This window comes from Peromyscus californicus, unplaced genomic scaffold (genome assembly GCF_007827085.1).
Source record: "Peromyscus californicus insignis strain IS unplaced genomic scaffold, ASM782708v3 Scaffold_12__1_contigs__length_115047231, whole genome shotgun sequence".
Taxonomy (NCBI): Eukaryota; Metazoa; Chordata; class Mammalia; order Rodentia; family Cricetidae; genus Peromyscus; species Peromyscus californicus.
In genome coordinates this window covers 25,290,185-25,310,511 of record NW_026294413.1, presented here as the reverse complement: position 1 = coordinate 25,310,511, position 20,327 = coordinate 25,290,185, and the positions used below count along the sequence as shown (strand labels likewise).

Genomic DNA, 20,327 nt, shown 5'->3' with positions numbered 1-20,327 from the left:
AGATGGCTCAGAGAGCAAAGGTACCTGCTGCCAAGTCTGGCAAGCTGAGTTTGATCCCAGGAACCATGTAGGAAAAGGGGATAACTGACTCTCATGGGTTGTTTGACTTCCAAACACAGTGGCACATACCCCTCCAATAATGCGATAACTTTCAAAATTAAAAGAGCACAATTCATGTAAAATACAGCATGTGTATGTTAGGTACATGCAGAGGAGAGGGGAGCTAAGGCCCATTAGGCTTCTGTAATGCACTTTCAGTTAACTTGGCCCTGGACAATGGGTATTCTGTCCCACTTCCCAATGGTCTTAGAAGCGGCAATGAGTCTGTGATAGACTTGTGATACAACTATGGTCTTGATCTGCTGGATGTGTAACATCAGATTTAGAGATCATCCTAGGTTCAATGCTCTTCAAATTTTATACGTGTCTTCTTTCCTAAACACGATTTAAAATCTAAGGGTGCTGTTGTTGGATTCTGAAATGACTGACATTTTTCTTTTACTGCAGTGCTGTGTGATAGACGACGGGAAGTCTCTTACTAAAGCTTTGGAACCATCCCCGTCTTTCCTTCCTTTACAGATTCGGGAAGTCTGTGCCTCGAAGTCTTTTAAGTGACACGGGAGCCAAACTGTGCAGGTATGCAGTATTTGCTTCATTAAACAGGGTGGCTTTAGAAGTTAGCAAGAGAAGCAGCTGGGCTCTGTTTTTTTTTTTTTGGTTTTTCGAGACAGGGTTTCTCTGTGTAGCTTTGCGCCTTTCCTGGAACTCACTTGGTAGCCCAGGCTGGCCTTGAACTCACAGAGATCCACCTGGCTCTGCCTCCCGAGTGCTGGGATTAAAGGCGTGCGCCACCACCGCCCTGCTGAGTTCTGTTTTTAAGCAAACTAACTAGAATACTCTTGGTCGTCTCACTGTCTCACCTACATCTATAGTGTTGACCTTTAATGGCATCAGAGTCTCTCAGATGAGCACTGAGCACATGTTTCACGTTATTTTCTCCTCTCTATGGATTCAAGTCTCATATTTAACATAAAGCTTGTTGTCTTAAACTCACTGATTGAATCATTCCAAACCTATGTCTCTTCATTCCCTGGCTTGCCTCTGGGCATTTATTTATTAATTCTTTTAGGAAGTATTTATTGTTTTCAAAGATTCAGTTATTGTTTTCCCATTCTGGGGCAGAATGGAGAAATACGAGAAGTTGTAGTTATTTTAGAAGTCAACAACAGTACCATCAACTTTTAAGCTATTTCAGGAAGGAAAAAAAGCACAAATGTGAAGAGCATTGAACCCAAGATCTTCTGTAAATCTGGTGTTAAGCATTCAGCAAACCAAGATTTGTTCAGATGTCTCCTCCATCACTCAGTTCTATCTGGTATCGTGTTTCTCTCTCTCCGATTTAGTTACCAATTCAATTAGTTAGATGTTCTTGCATGTCGCTGCTCCACCCCACTCCTGTGACTGATTGCCCCAGAGCAGATCCCCATGTCTAACCTGGGTTGTTGCCACACCCCTTATCCGGCTCTTCTGCCTCTTCTTTCATCCTTCTCTGGTCTCCACCCTCCTGCTAGCATTATCTTTTTAAAGCCAAAATCTGACCAAGTACTTCGGCTTTCCATCCGTACTCACCATTGTTTATGGCGATACACGATCTGAGTAGATTTGAAACCCTAATCTGATTTCATGTATCCCCTTAATCCCATTTTCCACTTCTTTCTGAACCTCCTCTCAGAACTTTGTCAAGAGACACTCGCTGTTAACGTGTTGTTCTCTGTCCCCACGCTCCATGCCTGTCTTCATGTCCTGGCTTACAACACTTTCCCTCACTTCCTTTGTCTTAATTGTTATTAAAAATACTCAATAAACTCAGATTTCTCCAAATAGATGGAATGTCTTTCCCCTGTCACTTGTGTCTATTAAAGCATTAGCCCTTTCTATGAAAATGAAATATATGTGTCCACATATGCCATTGCTGTATGAGCTTCTAAAGCAAGTGTCTGTACACAACCTTCCAGGGCCTTGTAGGCCAAGTGAGTCCTATTCTGTCAGCCTCTCCACTCAGCCATCAGACTGAAAGCATTCATAGACCAAAAAAAGTAAAATTCGTAGACAAAAAAGTGAGTGAAAAAATCCTTGTTTCCACAGAAGTATACAAATATGAACATTTGAATGTAATATAATTTTTATGTTATGAAATAGTTCTCTTCTGTTTCTTTTCATACAACCATTCAAAACCTTAAAACTATTCTTAGTTTGTGGATCATGCAAATGTGACCTTATCCTGTGTTCTATATTTTGATCACCCCTTCCCCAAATGGCAGGGTTATTTCACATTTGTTTCATATCCATGGTTCCTGTACCACTGGCAATGGTCAACATATGTGGGACTAAATGAATGAAATTATGAAATTCAATGCATGGAAGCAAATATAGATCATTTTATGGTGTCTTCCATCATAAACTGTGGTGATGTGATAAATAAAAACTATTTAGAAGATTGAAAACCATTTTTTTTTAATTTCACTCCCTGTGCAAAATCTTTCTGAAGTGTGTTATTCCATTTTCTGCCCTAGTAAGTAAGGCTTAGTGAATATATTTAACGATTATATTATAGTGCCCCAGGTCATGATTAATGATAAGAATTCTGGTGTTGTCAGGTAGCATGGACAGAGAAGTAAGAGCAAATTGAACCCTGGATGCCTGCAGATGGGGTGACTACAGAAATTGTCTTTCTGATGCAGAGAGTAATCCTGTGATATTTTCTAATATTCTCTCTCTCTCTCTCTCTCTCTCTCTCTCTCTCTCTCTCTCTCTCTCTCTCTCTGCACAGGAACTGAATGAATGGAGATCAAAACAAAGCTAATGATCTTATTGGCTGGACTCCAGATCCACTGCTCCTAATACAGGGTCTGAGCACAGGTGTTACAGAGTTCTTTAATTTCTTCCTATCCCCTCACTCAAGGGAGTTAAAACTGCCTGTAAAAGGCAAATTTCACAACATTAACCTAAGGGGGAAAGTGCAGATGTATGTGTTGGGAATGTCTGGTTTTAATGACCTAATTGAAGGTTTCTTTTAAATTCGTATCAAAGTAAACATTCCAAAGAGCATCATACTAGATCTTTCTAGAAGACTGTCCGTGTGGCAAGAGCACAGAGCTTTTAGGTCCTTGGGTTTTTTTTTATTTTTATTTTTTTAAAACCAAGCTCACTCTCTTCTAGTCATAGTAAAAATGTTCTTCTTTTTCTTTTTTTCCCCAGCATGATGCCATAGGAAGTGCATTCATCTAATCAGATAAGCTCAGTCTCTGCTCTATAAGATAGTTTAAAAATAATGTTTTATATTTCTTCTTTGAAATTTTCATGTGTGTATACAGTGTGTTTTGATCATACCCACTGTCCACTATTTCCTTTCAACTCCCTTACCAGGACACCCCAACCTGTCCCTCTCCCAACTTCATATCCTCTCTTATAATAAAAATAATAATTATTATTAATAATAAACTTGAGTCCAACTCTTAGTGGTGACATTTGCACACGGGTGTGGAGCCATCCACAGGGGTGTGAACAGCCTCCCAGCAGCCACGCCCCTGAAAGAGAATGACTCTCTCTCCCTCAGCAACCAATAACTGACAGTAACTCCTACTTTAGAGGAAGGCCTTGGGGGTGGGGGCGCACGCTGGGACTTTAACTAGCTTGGTCTTGTGTAGGTCTTGGACAGGCAAGCACAGCTCTCCTTCCCACCCTCTGCTACTTACATTCTTTGCGATAGAAATTGTTAAATAACGTTCATATTAACCACACAAGACTGCAATAGATTTAATACCACACACATTGGATAGGTCTGCAAAAATGGGGTGCTCAGTGGGATGGGCTCACTCTACTTACTATGGCCATCTAATTATTTATATAGCCATCTATATATGGCTTCATCTTCTACATTTTTCATCATTTTGTTAAGGAAAGACCTCAGAATATGATCTTGCTGCACCATTGCATTGTGGTAGGAGAGGAATTGCTTCTATTTTTATAAATACAACTGTAGGAAGAGAAGAAAATTAAGCAAAGGGTCCTGTATGTCCCTGTATTTGAAGCATCAGTAGTTGAGTTCCCACCCTGAGAGAACTGTTATTAACAGGAGAGTGAGTTTGGTCAATGAATTCTTAAACAAAATATATTCCGTGAAAGGAAGTTCTAGATAAGTGCAGGCCTGATCCTGTGGAAGTTTCTCTCTGTTCAAAGCGCAGAGTGTGAAAACACTTCCCAATGGTCACCTGCGGAACGTGATTTGAGAGGCATTCTGAAGGGTCCTTTGATAAGACCCATCTTACCCTAAGTGCTACTGCATTTGAAATTTCCTAAGCATTCAGCCCTTGGGGTTAAGCACGCTCTTATCTTACTCTGTTTTCTATATTCACTCACAGGCATCTATCAGGCACCAGTGATGCACAGATGAAACTCCGAAATCAAGCTTCCTGAGCTATTAAGATGCTGCTGGTCTCCTAAAGGTGGAAAACCGACAATGGCAATCATAGCTGACACTTGTCATACCTTAGACACCATGCAGAATAATGTGAAAGTCAGCTAAGAGGCCTGGGGCCTGTCCTTAAAAATGGTTTGTATTCCCAGTGGGACTCCATTGGATAAAACTGATTTTTTTTTCATCTGTGAATGGTTATCAGTTGGAAATAGCTTCCGGGTTAGGGACTGGGGCGTGTGTCCATTTCTCCTCTCGGCCTGGCTCCACATCTGGTGCAGACCTGTGCAGGCCCTGTGCATTCTGCCAGGGTCTCAGTGAGTTCATACGTGCATCGCTCCTGCTGTGTTTAGAGAGCTTTGTTTCCTTAGTGTCCTCCATCCCTTCTGGCGCTTACAACCTTTCTGCCTCCTCTTCCTCAGGGTTCCAGGCAATGTCTGATTGCACTTAAGGCCCACTACATGCCAGGGAGCCCATCCCCGACACCGCTTGACTGGCCAAGAACCTGAGACAAGATAGGCCAGCGACCTAGAGGAAAACCAAACACTACTGTTTGCTAAAGGAACGTAGCAATAAAATGACTCCTAATGACGCGCTGCTGTACTCATAGATCAGTGGCTTGCTCAGCCATCACCGGAGATGCTCCCTTCTGCAGAAGATGGGAACAAATACAGAGACCCACAGCCAATGTGCAGAGAGTGAGAGACCTTGAACTACTCCGTTATTTGTGCCAGGTTTGCTAGTGGGTTTCTTTCTTTCTTTTTTTTGTTATTGTTTTACCTAACAGGTCTTCGTGTGTGTGTGTGTGTGTGTGTGTGTGTGTGTGTGTGTGTGTGTATTACATTACAGCTTCCGGTTTTGAGTTTTTATGGGATAGCTGTGTGTGTGAATGTGTGTTTCCACATCCATGTTTTTTTGTGCCTTTTTCTTTACTCTTTTTCTTCTGGTTGTTTCGTCCGGTCCCAATTTATCTGGTTTTGTTTTATCTTATTTTATTTTACTGTCATTGCCTGGATGTCCATTTGTTTTCTAATGAGAGACATAAAGGGTGTGGATTCATATGGGAGGGGGACTTGGGGACAATCTGGGAGGAGTTGGGGGAGGAGAAACCATAATCAGAACAGATTGTACAAAAATAATCTACTTTCAGTGAAACAAAAATGGAAGCAAAAGTGAGCTAAGAGTTACCTTAGCGGTTGCTACTTGTTTTTTAAAAAATTTTAAATTGCATTTAATTGTGTGTGTGTGTGTGTGTGTGTGTGTGTGTGTGTGTGTGGTCATGCAAGCTATGGTGGAAGTCAGAAGACAACTTGCCTGAGTCGGTCCCTCCTACTATGTGAGTCCCAGAGAACAAACTCAGATTATGAGACTTGGCAGCAAGCGCCTTAGCCCACTGAGCCATTTCCCCAGCACAGTGGCTGCTGTTGTTAATATTGTTTGAGATGTCGTTGTCCCCCCCCCCCCCCCCCACTTCTCACCAATTTTATGCTGTTGCGACGTTTCAGGGCATGGTCCTTCTCTATTTCCTCTTTGGTACAAACACTTAGTCTCAGTTTTGGCAACTGTATACATCCTGGCAGTTCCTAAATTTGCTTTGCTTGCAAGACCTTTCTCCTAAATCTTAAACTTGTGTATCCAATTCCATGCTGGAAACTGCTCTTGGGTAACTTACAAATCCAACTTCAATGTGTTCCAATGTGAATTCCTCTCTTTCCCTATTCTGTATCTGTCACAATAGATAAATTCATAATTCCAGTTTCCCATAATAAAATCCTTGAAGTCATTATTGACTCCTCTTATTCTCTTGCTCCTCACATTTTAATTTGTCAAGAAACATTGGAACCCAGCACTACCAGTTACTAAGTACATTGACATATTGAGATGTATTGAAGACCTACGTAGTTTCTACAATATTCTTGCTAAAGATGCTATACAATATCATGAGGAAATATCAGATAAATCCAAACCATAGAACATTCTACAAAACACCTGACTATGACTCATCACCTGACCAGCCCTATGACAAGGAAACACTGAGCAGCCGTGTACAGAGATTAGAGGAAACTAGCAGACACAACTCCTAAAATCTGTGTGAGATCCTGGAAGAGAAACAGGCACTGCAGAAGGACACTGGGGGAAACAGGAGACAAAGGAAATAAAGTCTGTAATGTATATATGAATTAAAACTGGAGGAAAACCAAATATGATCTATAGGTTATGTCTATGAACATTATATAATAAGTATGTGTTAATATTGGGGGAAACTGTGAAGGACTTATGGGAAATTTTTCTATACTTTGTTTGCAACATTCCCATGAAGCAAAAACTATTTCAACAACAAAAACATCGTGGTGGTTCCTCCTTCACAATTTATGTAGAATCAGGCTGCCTATATCTCTATGAAAACCACTTTGGATTATGCTTATAGTATGCATGAAGCCATTTTAACCTTGAATATCATCCCTCAGCGGGGTTTACCTGTGTCTTTGTTTAAATTTAATCCATCACTGTCCATTGTCACTGTTCAACAAGCTGAGATTGAAAGTAACTGCATGATATCCAAGGGGAGGTTTTCACTAGAGAGCTGGATACATACATTTGGGCTCTATCAAGAGAAGTGAGTTTGAGAACGGTCAGAATGTGTGCCCAAGGAGAAGCAGCGACAGAGAAATGAGGAATAAGGCCTAGGCCACAGCACACTGCAAGCTGAGTTGCGATGGGAATTCCCAATGGTCTTATTTTTGTTATAATCACATTTTCCTTTATTATTTTTTCAGTTTCCAAGAAGCTGTCTACATTGTTTATTTATTATCATCACCACCACTATCATCCTCTCCATCCTCACCATCTTTATGGGTGACCTCCTACAACTCACATGTGAACTTCAGGATGTAAGAGATCGCTCCCCCTCCTCCTCCCCCCACCTGGCAATTTATTCCCCAAATTGAGAATACTTCTTGGCACAGAGTAGACACTCTATGAAGACTTACTGATGTGCTGAATAAGAGGTAGGATAGATAAGACATGGAAAGTCCTTTGTAGGAAGAGTAAAGCATACAGCGTGACTCCACAGCTGTGGCCACAGTGACAATGACCACACTACACTTGACACAGCAAAGTGAGGTGTAAGGGAAGAGAGGTGGTGGCCTTCCTGTGACGATGTCCAACAGTGTGCTCACTGCACATCTCTGCAACTCAGAGGGCATGTCAGGAATGGACGGAGAAAGTTGAAAGTCTCTCTGGTCATTGTGGGCATGAGAAGAGTAACAAATGGAAGGCTGCTTACAGTGTATATATTCATATCATGACAGGTGGAAGTGTTGGGGGCGAACCCCGAGAAGGCAGGGGGTGGGTGATTGAGGTGGGGGTGTTGATTAGGTAGTGATGGAGAACAGTTTAGAAATGAAGGTCACCGCGTGCTAGACACGTGCTTTGGCACCTTCCAAATTTGACAGGCCCCTAGCAGGCTTATGGGGAAAGCAGGGGAGAATCAGAGAATGCAGAAGCAGAGGATGGTGGAGCAGAACCTCAAATGCCGATTCCATGCAAATCAAACCAGCCTCAACACAGGTGACATTGTCCTATTATACCGGAGCCAGAGTTGGGCTAGGGGACAAGTGTGCCAATAGTGAGGCATAGGGATATTGGCTTAACTCTTAATTTTGTAAACTCCAACAGTCGAGGGGACACAGTGGCATTTCTGTTGGTCTTTCTGACTATCACCTTGTCCTTTCCTTGGCACACAACGTTGTCATTATAGCTTGCACTTGGCACAGATCTGACTCATCAGGGAAGGCAGAACTCTGTGTTTGCATGCTTTAAGGCAGAGATGAAGTCTACTTTGGCAAGCCCCACAAGGAAAGAAAGAAGAGAAAATAAGAGCGATAAATCCTCTGGAGGCCAGGATGCAGGATTAAAGACACTCGATCTACTTTAGAAAGGACTGCTAGCTTGTGTTTACCTAATGGCAGTTTCCTCTCTTTGCGGACTCCGGTCCAGTCCTTTTCCATTAGTTTGAATGTAGAAAACATCTTCCATGAGAGAATGCTATAGGGGAATGGAAAGACTCCGTCATTCCTCAAGTGACCTCCTAGAGGTCCTTATGTTTAACTAGCATCACCTTGGAGAATTTCTCTTTCTCATGTTTGTATGAATATATCTTCAGAAATAATAAACACTTGCCACTCAATCCCTGCTGCTCTGTGATAAACAGAATGAAGGATGAAGTGATTCCCATCTTGTCACTGACCTGATCCCCTTGACAGCACTAATATGATCACATGGTCCTGAAGTCTTGGTGAGAATCAGATTCTAAGGGAACACACCCTTACAGAACTGAGAAATTTCTCTTAATAAATTCTGAGCTTTTGGATTTGTGTTCTCTGAGACTGAACTTTAGTGAACTTTTCTTCCTTTTTAGATAGCCTAAGAGCGGCTCTACACCTCATCATGAGTCACCTAGCTAGTTATTGCCTGTTGATTTTGTAATAAAATGCCGCTGATCAAATCTATGATGTCGCATTATACTTTGTGAAAAAGAACAATATATGTTTGCCCAATTATACCTAAAGTTAAAAGTGCAAAATTTCATTATCATTTGCTTTTAAATGGAATGCAAAGACAATTCTAGCACAGACCTGAGCAGATAATATTGAGCTTTACTTCTCAGAGCTGGAAGTGTGTCTTGCATGGATTCATCAATGCCCAGTTGAAAATGAAGTAGCTTGAATAAGGGGACCAGTAAGATGGCTCTGTGGGTAAAGGTACTCTACACAAGCCTGATGACTTAAGTTCAATTCCTGGAACCCATGTAAAGGTGAAAGGTGAGAACTGGCTCCACAAAGTTATCATTTAACCTCCTCATGCACACTGTGGCATGTGGGACTCCTCTCCACACTGTGCACAGGCACACACACACTCTGTGGAAGTATATACTTCCTTAAAGACAAGAAGAGGAATCAGTGTTTTGGAACTCCTTGCAACCCTCATGCTGTAGCTTGAACACAGTCAACGGCAGCCTTCAAATAATGGCTGACCAGTTAGCTGTTTGCAATTAGAATGTATTTGCTTAGAGAGGGAGAAGGAGACCAGGGCTTCCTCTTTTAGTGTGTTTCCAGTGTGATGGAACATGTACCGAAGGGCTGAGTAGACCATGAGTAAATATTTGTGGCATGAGTACATAAGCAATTAGCCAATGGCAAAGTGTTCTACAGGATTCCAGGGACAAGGGGAGCCTTTCAAACACATTCACCTATTGTTTACTGGAGCTGAGGTCATACTGATAGAGGAAATAGTGACGGACTGGACTGGCCACTGGAGGCTTCTCAGCCTGATCACCAGTATTAGGAAAATGCCCCTGCCTCTTCTTGCACACTACTGACAAGGAATCACAGTCTAGTTGGGAAGGGGACTGTTGAGGGCTGCAACTGGGTTGCCTTTCTGGGAGACTCAATCTTTCTCCTGGACCGTCAACCTCACCTAGCAAATTATCAACTTCCTATCAGAAGAGAGTCTCCCTCCAATTTGCCGTCTCTCTCCCTAAAACATTTGAATTAAGATTTGAACTTCAGAGTACCTGAAGTTTTGAAGGAAAGGTAGCAAGAAAGGGACAACATTTTGTGTCCATTTTTTATAGCTTACACAATCAACATGGCATCGATTTTCAGGATTTTTAACCAGCCTGAAGACTTCTCGTCACAGTGGTGAAACCTGGGATTCTAGTTAACCTCCTTACTTTCATAAGCCCCAAAGACAAAGGTTAATCTCACTTTGTAGTCCTGGTTCTAGTCATCCATACCAGCCTCTGAGAAGCTTGCCTTGCTGGGATTCAGCCACATCTAAGTAAGTCACAGACGTGGTTGATGGGCTGTTGTTCCTGTTGTTCTCCTGACTAGTCTGTAGACTCCCGTTTCTAAGGTGCATTCGGTTACCTAAGGTCAAAGGGATTTGCTTGCATGAGAAATTTTTGCAGCTGGAAATATAAATCGCATGCTTCATAATCACATGTGGAGTAAAGGAAGTTTTTATTAAGTCCTCAGGGCAGATTGGATTCACAGACCTTACATGCTAATAGCAGTAAGCACCCCAGCCTGTTGTAAGGGGGCTACAATCTGAGTTGAGGTCAGGTGGAAGTCTGGGTTCTGTGAAGTCCTCGTGATGACTGTTACCAGGAGCTAGGGCTGAATAAGCAGAAAACAGAAATCTGGTCCTTTTTTTTTTCTCTCACGTGAATAGTCAAGTCTTGAGGTGGGGGTGGGGGGCAGGGTGAGGAGCGAAGCCTGAGAAGTCTACACACAGTTTGAGTCGTTACACTGGAAATCTGAGAAGATGAAAGGTGAATGATTAAGGCAGTTTCGGTCTAAGCTGTTGTGAGTGTGCAGCACTCTTTTTGGCGCAGCTCGATTAGCCAGAATCGTTACACCCTTCCCGGGCAAAGCTTGAGGCTAAAAGATTAAGGACAGTACAGGTCAAAGGTGAGCTGTGGCAACTTATTTATTTGGGAAAGTATACAAAAGCCCTTGTTAACCTTGGCTTTAGAAGGCTGAGCTGTCAGTCCCTCATGTTCATGATCACATTTTCATGTAGAAATGTTTTTGAGCAGTCTAGTATCGAAATAGGATCTGTCTCTGTCAGGTAGAAACATGTTGCACTGTGCAGTGCCCGTAATGCTATGTGCACTGGCAGCTTCCTCCTGTAGATGCCTATCATGTGAGCTATTCTTTTGTTCCTATAACTTGAGTTACTATTTTAGGAAAGGAGGTAATTTCTTTTTAAAAAGACGGGGTACGACAAACGTACTTGATTAATTTTTAAATCCTTTTCGATTTCTGAAAAAAATTAACCTTTGGGCTCCTTAATCTTTGAGGGACATGCTTCTCCTCCACCCTCCAAATGCTGAATGTCTTTTCATCTTGGGGGTACATAGCAACAAACCATTATTGTTTGCTGACTGGTTCCCCTGTGAGTAGGCAAGCTGCCTTAATGACAGCTTATGCAACAACAATCCGTGATCTAGTACTTACCTGATGTAGCAACGACTGTGCTGGGAGCCAAGAAGAGGGGGAAGGGGGGCAGCTAGTCCCTTGTGCGTGAGAAGCTTGTAGATACCCCGAGGTGACTTCATATAACTCTAAAATAGCAGGTAGCTTCTTGCATAGCTAATCAAGGTATCAGTGCCTGGAGCAAGTGGAGGTGGCTGACAGTGTACTTTGGTTTCAGATGCATTCAGCTCTTTTTGAGTGATATGGGCTTAATTCACGTTCTAGTTTCTATACTCTAAGAGTTCATGTATTCGGATTTGGCAAATAGCCTCCCTAGTAACTCTGAGCTTTGACGAAATGCCTGACCTTAATGTCTCACTGGGGTTTGTTCATTCTACGCGGTGAGAAGGTTGGCAAAGCTGAATAAAGGAACATTTGGGTTTGGGGTTTTGTTTTGTTCTCTCTCTCTCTCTCCCTCTCTCTCTCTCTCTCTCTCTCTCTCTCTCTCTCTCTCTCTCTGTGTGTGTGTGTGTGTGTGTGTGTGTGTGTGTGTGTGTGTGTGTATGTGTGTGTTGTATATCTTTTTGCTTGTTCTTTTTCTCTATCCCCACCTCCTGGTTCCCACTCATTGCTGATCAGTGGACATGGGTGTCTCACCTGAAAAACCAGAAATTTACACTCCAGGAAGGTAGAAAGAATTTAGAGAGAAAGAAGCCACTCTGCCTTGTAAAGCGGACAGGTCATTTCTGGGGAAAGTAGTCCCTGGGTCAGAATGAAGGTCATGGGCTGACAGCCCTAGGTAGTTTCAGTTCCAATGTCTGCAGCTGGCTTTATTTATTTTTTTGTCTTCTCTCTCTCTCTCTCTCTCTCTCTCTCTCTCTCTCTCTCTCTCTCTCCATATATTCTAGCTAGCCTTGAGCTCTGTAGGTCATGAGAGGACAACCTTGAATTTCTGATCCTCCTGCCTCTACTTCCTAAGTGCTGAGAGTACAGACATCTGGTTTATGTGGTGCTGGGGATGGAATCCAGGCAGGCGCTCTGTCCACTGAGCTATATTCCCCATCCCAGGACTGTCTTTCTGATTCTACGTGACCCTCTGGTTATTGCACGAAGAAATGGTTTTTGTTAGGACCCTCTGCCACTGCATGAAGTATACCTGTCTTGTTAAATGCAAAGCTCAGAGTCACATTTACTGCCCTAGTGTTCAGGAATCAAGTAGAAAAAACTCCATGTGCAAAGAGCCCATAATTTTACTCAACTAGATATTTAGCAGCTTACGTGAAATAACAAGGACTGTATTCACCCCGGCGCCATTCAGGAAGATCCGGTGGGTATTTCACATTCCAGTCTACGAAAGGAAAAACATCATTTTTGATACTTTCCCAAGATATATGGATATTTTGGTATGCAACGCGATAACACCTTTAAAGCTGAACCGAATTCTGCTTGGCCAAAAGGATTTATTGCTGTCAGTATAATGCAGGCTAGTCAATCAAGTTGAATTTTTCTTCTGAATCAGTTGGTGAGAGCTCGCTCAGGCAGCTACTTGCTTTCTTGCTTTGTTCATTCACAGACTGTTTGGTTTTCCTGTGCTTAGCTGACAGGCATGGCATCCACTGATGTGAACTCTCTAATTCGTCTCTCTATGTTCCTCTAATGCTCAGACAGCAGCTTCCCCCACCCCTGACCCCTCATCCCCACCCTGACCCCCTGGGACAGTTTGATGCTCTCATAGTTTTCTTTTCCACACACTCAAAATTCACTGTGACGAAGCAGAATTCTCTTCCTTTTCCCTCCTCCAGTCTCAGACTCCTCTCACTTCTAGTCTGCCCTGGAGTGACCTCCTCAGCCCGTGTCGTCTCCTTTGGATCCGTCTTTATCGCTCTCTGAGTGTAGAGGTTGAGTTACTGTCACACAAGCAGAAAGAAGGATAGTGCAGGAGTCTCTTGGCAGGGGGCTCATGCTCTGCAGTTAGCACGGATGGGAGTCAAGTCCTTCCGACTCAGCACGTAGGGTGTGAGTTCTCTCACTACCCCGTGATGCACTGATAATGAGAGGACTTGCCTTGTACATCCGAACACAAAACGTGCACAATGCTTGACTAACTATTACTCAGGTACAAGGTTTGTGCTCTTCCTTCTTGTCCATCTTACCCTCCTGCAAGCAGTGGGGTTGTCTTCCTTCCACCAGGAATTCATCAAGCCCCTACACTCTTCAGCCATCCCCAGTCATCACTGGTCCTGTCAGTGGAGGCCTTTGTGTCTGTTCAAAGTCCCTCTTGTCACATCCTTCACCCCACCTCTCTGTACCCTGCCCTCCACCCCAACAGATACCAGTGCTTTCCAATCTGTGCTCTTTACATCCCTGTGCCTTTGCTTTCTTTCTCTGCCACTTACTAAATTCTACTCATCCACTGAGGGCCTGATCAAATGCCATCCCCTCCAGGAAATGTTTCCATCTCAATATGTTCCCAAGTCTTTCCTGGCTGTCTACATAGATTGAATTTCCTTTGGCCACAAGTGTCCCTGTATTTTGCTTGTGCTTCAAGTTAGACTCACTCTGTTGTATTTTGGAATGGACTCTGTTGTTTGTATTTGCCTCCTTCCTGGGATTCTAAATAAGTTTAGGGCAAGAATTCTGGCTGAAAACAATTCAGTATCCACTTAGTCTTATGCAATCGATAAATGTTTTAGAATTGAATTGAAATTGAGTACTAAATGGGTTGCCTTTAAATATGGGTTGCTGAGCTGGGGCCACTGGTCTGGGTACATCTATTACAGACTATAGTCAGCATGGCTTTGGAAAAATGATAGTTCTGGAAACTGAAAGGAAGGCATGTCCCAATCTCTTTGGCCTCCAGCAACAGAAGTGGTCTTTATGGTCACATGTGGAGAGGATAGGGGTTTCCTTTTCTACTAGAAGGATGGAGAGAGAGGTGGGAGAGAGGGAGAGAGATGCTAAATAATCTCCAAAATGTGGTTCCTATGAGAAATAAGATTTATTTTGTGATTACAAGGAGTTTCCAGATTGTGCCAATATTGTATGAAAAGGCTGTTTTAGCACAGCATGGAACATGCATTCTCATTAGTGGAAAAAATTGACTAGTTGTGTAGATGAGGAAGGTACACAGAATGTCTGTGGTCGGGATGCCTCTCATCCACTAAAGCCACTTTCCCTCCCTTTTTCCCAGTAACAGAGTCATAGCTGGGATCTGATTGAAAGCCTCATTTGACTATAGTTTCTAGCTTCCCTTGCAGCTAGATCCTAGGGAAAACAATGTCCTCAATAGTGATGTATGTAACTTCCTGTTCACATACTAAAGGAAAAAGACCTGGTGTTAGAATTGCTTTTGCCTCTCTTCTACTGGCTGGGATGAAAGTCTTGACATTGATACTGGAGGCCAGTTGTGGAGTATGACAGATCTGTGTCTTGGCTCTCTGAACACATGAGTAAAGGAAAGAAAGTCTACTATTTAAATTGGAACAGTGTCAGCCCTTGCTTTGCATTTGTTTTTAGCAACTGCCATTTCTTTGATATAGTGTCTGTCCTTTTTTTGTCCATATAAAACTAGCAACAAACATCTATTGAACATTATGTTAAGCCCTGGGGATATAAAAACATGAATGAATGTGTCTCAGTCCCTGACCTTAAGGAGTTTATAGTCAGATGGGAGAGATAAGACACATAACCATAAAATGAACCATACAAGGCAGGCTGTCACTCAAACCACAGAGAATACATATCAGGGCAGAAAGAGTCCTTTGCTCTTAATGTGAGCAAAGAGGTCTCAAGAGGCAGTGAACCCTGAGAAAGAAGGGAAAGTATAAGGCTATTGTTTTAGACAGGCAAGAGCAGTGGATGTTTTGTTTGTTTGTTTGTTTTTGTTTTTGGGAGGTTGTTGTTTGTTTGGGATACTGGGATAGGTAGTAGTGAATCCATCCTAGTTCAGGATGAAGCAGCTCATTCACATCAGAAAATGGTAGAGTTACCTCTGGGGAAGTTGTGGGGACTTGACCAAGGTGAGTCTTGAGGACCAGGCTGCCTAGGAAACACATTTCTCTCTTCCAGACACTGGTGAGCTGTCTAAGGCAGCATCATTGGATATTGCTGTGAATCTTCCAGTAAAAATATAGCCACCCAAGCGAGTGTTGTTCACAGATCTATTTTCCTGGAATCTTATACAAAGCCATGAGGAATCTGATTCAGTTCCCAAAGTGCAGTTTTTCTACGAAACAGCTGATCCGTGGACCAAAGGCCCGAGGCCATCCCACAGAACAAACTGCAGAGGGACAAATATATGGTTACTTGTGTCATAGGCTCAGTCCTTTTCTTTTAACCTCACCTTTAAAACAAACTTCCTCTCATCTTCCTGGTCTCCCATTTTCTATGCCCCTGATTTCTCACTGTACCCATCTTTGTGTAATCACTTCTTTAAAGAAAAAAAAAAAAAGAAGAAGAAGAAGAATGCAAGTAAATGCCACATGTTTAAGCCTATTCTTCTTACCTCACGGACTGGCATTTTATTGATTTCCTTGTCCCAGAAGTCATGTTCAGACTCGGTTCCTCCAAAGTCAGTCTTGTTTGTTTGTATTTATCAGCCACCTAGCAACACAGTCTTGAGGAAACTCTCCCAAACAATCGCTACCTACATGCATTTCTACCATGTTGTGGAGGTTTTTCCAGCAACACAAACCTCTCTCTCTTTCCATCCAGTGGCAATTATCACAAAAGTTGAGAAAGGACCATCGCCTTGTCTTTTGCCTCTGGGAAAAATCAGGCCTGTGGAAAAGTTCGTTCCTGCTAGGTGTTTTTCCTTGTTTTATCTCTCCAGTTAGACTTCTGTTGTCTTGAAAGGTGCAAACATTTAGATGAAGGGAGCTTGATTGCAGCTGGCAACCTTTGAGGACTGTCTTTCCACTTGGGCGGGCTGACATTAACTTCCGTGTGTTCCCTCAACATGTGAGGTTGGAAGGCTAAGATGCCGGAACAGTTTTCTGTGACCCTTTGTCCTGGACTGATCTTTCCTTAGTTATTGAATCAGATGGGGGAGCAAATTATATAAACAGAAGAAATCTTCCTGCTTGAAAAGCTTGAGCTGTACACAGTATTATCCCCGACAATGTCACGGAACTTGTTGGCTAAATCTGTTTAACAACTCGGGCCTGGAGACACCTTTTGGGATGTAGTTAAAGAATCTCTCCTGGCAGATGAAATCTCAGTACCTAAGTAATGAAATCGTCTCTGGCTTTAATCAACGGAACCGTGGCAATAGTCTGGCAGGCTAGCTTTGTTTTTGTCGTTTTCTGACAAGTTATGTTTACATAGATTGTGGTATCGTGTTCTTCAAATGATACTCATGTGCTTCCTACCTCGTGAGACACATCCTATCAGCTTGAGAAAAGCACCTATACTGGTTCACTGCAATATACGCTCATATATGGAGGTAGAGTTAGCAATATACCTACTTACAGTCTGCCCAACCTCTTACGATTCTGCTTGTGTTTTCCTTTTTCTTCCTGTCAATTGCCATTGCTTACTTAGCTTCTTTCCTTTATTTTCCCATTTTACTTTCCATTGTTCCTACTTTGTGTTTGTTTGCCAAGTTTACAGTTGGGGAGAGAAAGGACAATATGAGATGGGAACGAGTTGGCTTTCCCATAGTTAAAAAATGTTCTGCAAATGACTGTGGTGATGTAGAAATCCAGCAGATACGTCCTTATCTTTGGCTTTACTTTCTGTGATTTCGGTTACCTGCAACCAATCCAAGTTTGAAAATATTGAGAGAAAATTCCAGGAATACAATTCATAGATTGTAAGTTGTGAGCTATTCTGAGATTTCTGATGAATCTCTAAGCCCTCCCTGCATTTTGGATTATCCCTCCACCTCTGTGTCCACGACATACATGCCTCCTGCCCACCTGTGCCACCCGCCCACCTGTCCTTTGGTGCTCTTCCTGGTTGTCAGACTGACTGTAGCCACATGATAGTGCTTATATTCTAGTCATCTTTATTTCACTTAATGACCCCCAAATGCAAGACGAGCAATGCTAGAAATTTGAATTTGCCAAAGACATGCTCTGGAGTGCTTCCTTTACATGAAGAAATGAAAATTCTGTACTTAATGAAAAAGGGGAAAAGTGTATGTTAAGGTTTTTAAGGTCTAGATTAATCACTATTGAACTCTTAACTCAATTTGCTTTGTAAATTAAACTGTGTCACAGCTATGACTATACAGGACAATTTATAGTATATAATACAATGTTTGATAGTATCTTCAGTTTGGGCCATCTACTGGATAACTTGGACTGTGTCCTTTCATAGAAAATAGGAAAATACCACCTACAACAAAAAATTAAATGTACACTGTGTGTGAATTTTATTGTATATATTATACATATCATAGCTATATAAAGCTGAAATTTGTTTCAGAACTTAAAGTTTAAGCTAGCTCCCAGGAGACATTTTCTGTTTTTGTATGGGCAACTCAGCTTCTCATTGCTGTATTCAAAAGTTAGTTCATTATGACATCAGGTTGCTTTTTTAAAAAAGATTTGTTTATTTTTATTTTATGTATATGAATGTTTTGCCTACTTGTATGTATATGTACCATGTGCATGTCTGGTTCTCAAGGAGGCCAGAAGAGGGCACCAGATCCCCTGAAGGAGTTTGGAACCACCACGTGCATCCTGGGAATTGAACCCTGGTTGTCTTTATGAGTTGCAAGTGCTCTTAACCACTGAGTCATCTTGCCAGCCCCAAGATTGCTGTTTTAAATCACCTTCAAATTCTGTATGTATTATTCAGTCTTGACAGAGGCATGTCAGTGTATAAGGTTGTATCAATTACTTGGCAGCATATTCTACCAGGCAGAAATATCATGGCTATATTAACATTTTATATCAAATTAATCTTATTTAGACTCAATTGACAATTTCCTTCACTATAAAATGAAACCTAATGAATATAATATTGAAAAGCTTGGGTGTTATTTTTCCTCACATTTGCACACATGTACTACTTGTAATAAAAATATTTGAAGCTGGCATGCACATTCATGTTTTCATGAGTATGCTTTGGCAATGATCCTTGCTTGGGGACAGTATCTGCTGCTATTTAAATACAATACCCTCTTCGATGCCCAGCTCAACTTCTGGCATTTCAGAGAACATTTAATATGTCCTCTATCCCACCTCTTCAGTTATTCAATAGTCATATCTTTTGTAGGCAAACTTATTGCATAGAAATGTATTTTGGAACTTTTTTGACTGTACTAATAGAAACTCAACATGTCACATGGCTAATTTTTAACCAAGTGAGATAACTATCCTTTTTTATAAGAATCAGATTCATTCCTGAGTTATGATGATGAAAGTTCAGATTCAGACTATATCCTAGTATTTAACATATCAAAGTTCCATTTCATGCTCTCTCTACTTCTATCACTTTATCCTGGCAGAGGTAATCAGTATTAGCAATTCAATGAAGAACCTCCTCGATCTTTTGCTGCATACATATGAACAAATATGCAAGCACACAGAGCTTTTTGCTTCATTTTTAATAAACAGAATAATCTTATATGAATAACTGAACCACCAGCCCCTTTGTTCTTACCGTTTTTGTTGGTGCTGTTGTTTTGCTGACCCACACCTTGAAACTGTCCTTTCAATGCCTTTGTTATAATTGATGGTATGGACAAGTCTTTCTCTTTCTCTTCTTTCTCATTCTTATTTTTGGTGTGGGGACCCAAACCCAAGATCTCATGCATACTACCACTAAGTGGCTAGGTTGATAAGCAGCCTACCACTAAGCTATACTTCAATCCTCTACTGCTTCCTTAACCACTCTCCTTTGAAGGACACTTAGATTTTGTGCTTTTTGCTCTAAAAGCCAATTCTGCTATTCAGACCCTTCCTCCTGGATGCTTCTTTGCAAGCATTTAGAAACATCCATCTATTATGAAAACCTAAAAGGAGCATTGTTTGGGAAATAATAATTATGTTAATGTTTGGATAGATGCACTGAAAGTGTTGTCTTAGTTTTCTTTGTTTCCAGTAACAGAGCTGTCAGGTATCAGCAACTATATTATTTGTTTCTTAGTAAAGTCACAATCAAAGTATGAAAATAGAGGAGAAAAAGACTGACATGAGAATTAAAAGAAAACATGGAATGGAAAAAAAATGTCAAGGCATAAATGATATTGGTGCTTTCTAATTTTTTCTTTACTATTTTATTAATGCTTTGAGGTTTTTATACAATGTGTTTTGGTCATATTCATCCCCTTAATGTAGGGAGTGTGTGAAGTCCTAAGTGAATGTATATTGTTTGACATGGGTACGGCCATATCAAGGACCTAATGCCTCAGACCCATGGAAGTGGAAAAGCTTTCCCTGGGTGAGGCTCAGAGGGATGACAAAGCCCTCCTCTGGCCTAAGTGCAGATGTTGCCAGTGTGCAGAAAATGTCCACCCTAGCTTTTTTCCCTCTGGATGTTTATGAATTGCAGACTGCTCTCTATAGAGGATGCTCCTGCTGAGATGCACTCACCCTGCTTCCTTTTTCAGTTTGTATAATAACCTTGCCTCCTTGTTTATCTGTCTGCAGTAAGGATGCCTCCTGTTCAGCTGTATGCGGGAACCCTGCTTCTCTGCTCGATACGTCTTAGTAAGCATGCTGGACTCCCAGAGACGCTATGGTGTCTCTGTCAGAGAGCAGTCTACCCCATCCCAGCTCTTCCGTCTATATGTGAGTCTCTCATGTCTTCATCACCTTGAAACTCCAGTCAGGTCAATCTCTGAGGCTGTACAAAGCCGTGGAACTCTACTCTTCCCCATAAGTTCTACAATCCACCCACCCCTACCTTCCTGACACCCAACT

General features: G+C 41.8%; 1 long non-coding RNA gene across 1 annotated transcript in view; it reads left to right on the top strand.

The window, feature by feature from the left end:
• The first annotated feature begins 512 nt into the window (after nucleotides 1-512).
• The window catches only part of LOC128107849 (uncharacterized), a 33,929-nt gene continuing 14,114 nt past the window's right edge, over nucleotides 513-20,327 (top strand). Inside the window, exons 1-4 of the long non-coding RNA XR_008217226.1 lie at nucleotides 513-636; nucleotides 2,831-2,919; nucleotides 4,422-4,612; nucleotides 4,897-5,208. This is a non-coding gene — a long non-coding RNA (uncharacterized LOC128107849). The remainder of the gene's footprint in view (nucleotides 637-2,830; nucleotides 2,920-4,421; nucleotides 4,613-4,896; nucleotides 5,209-20,327) is intronic.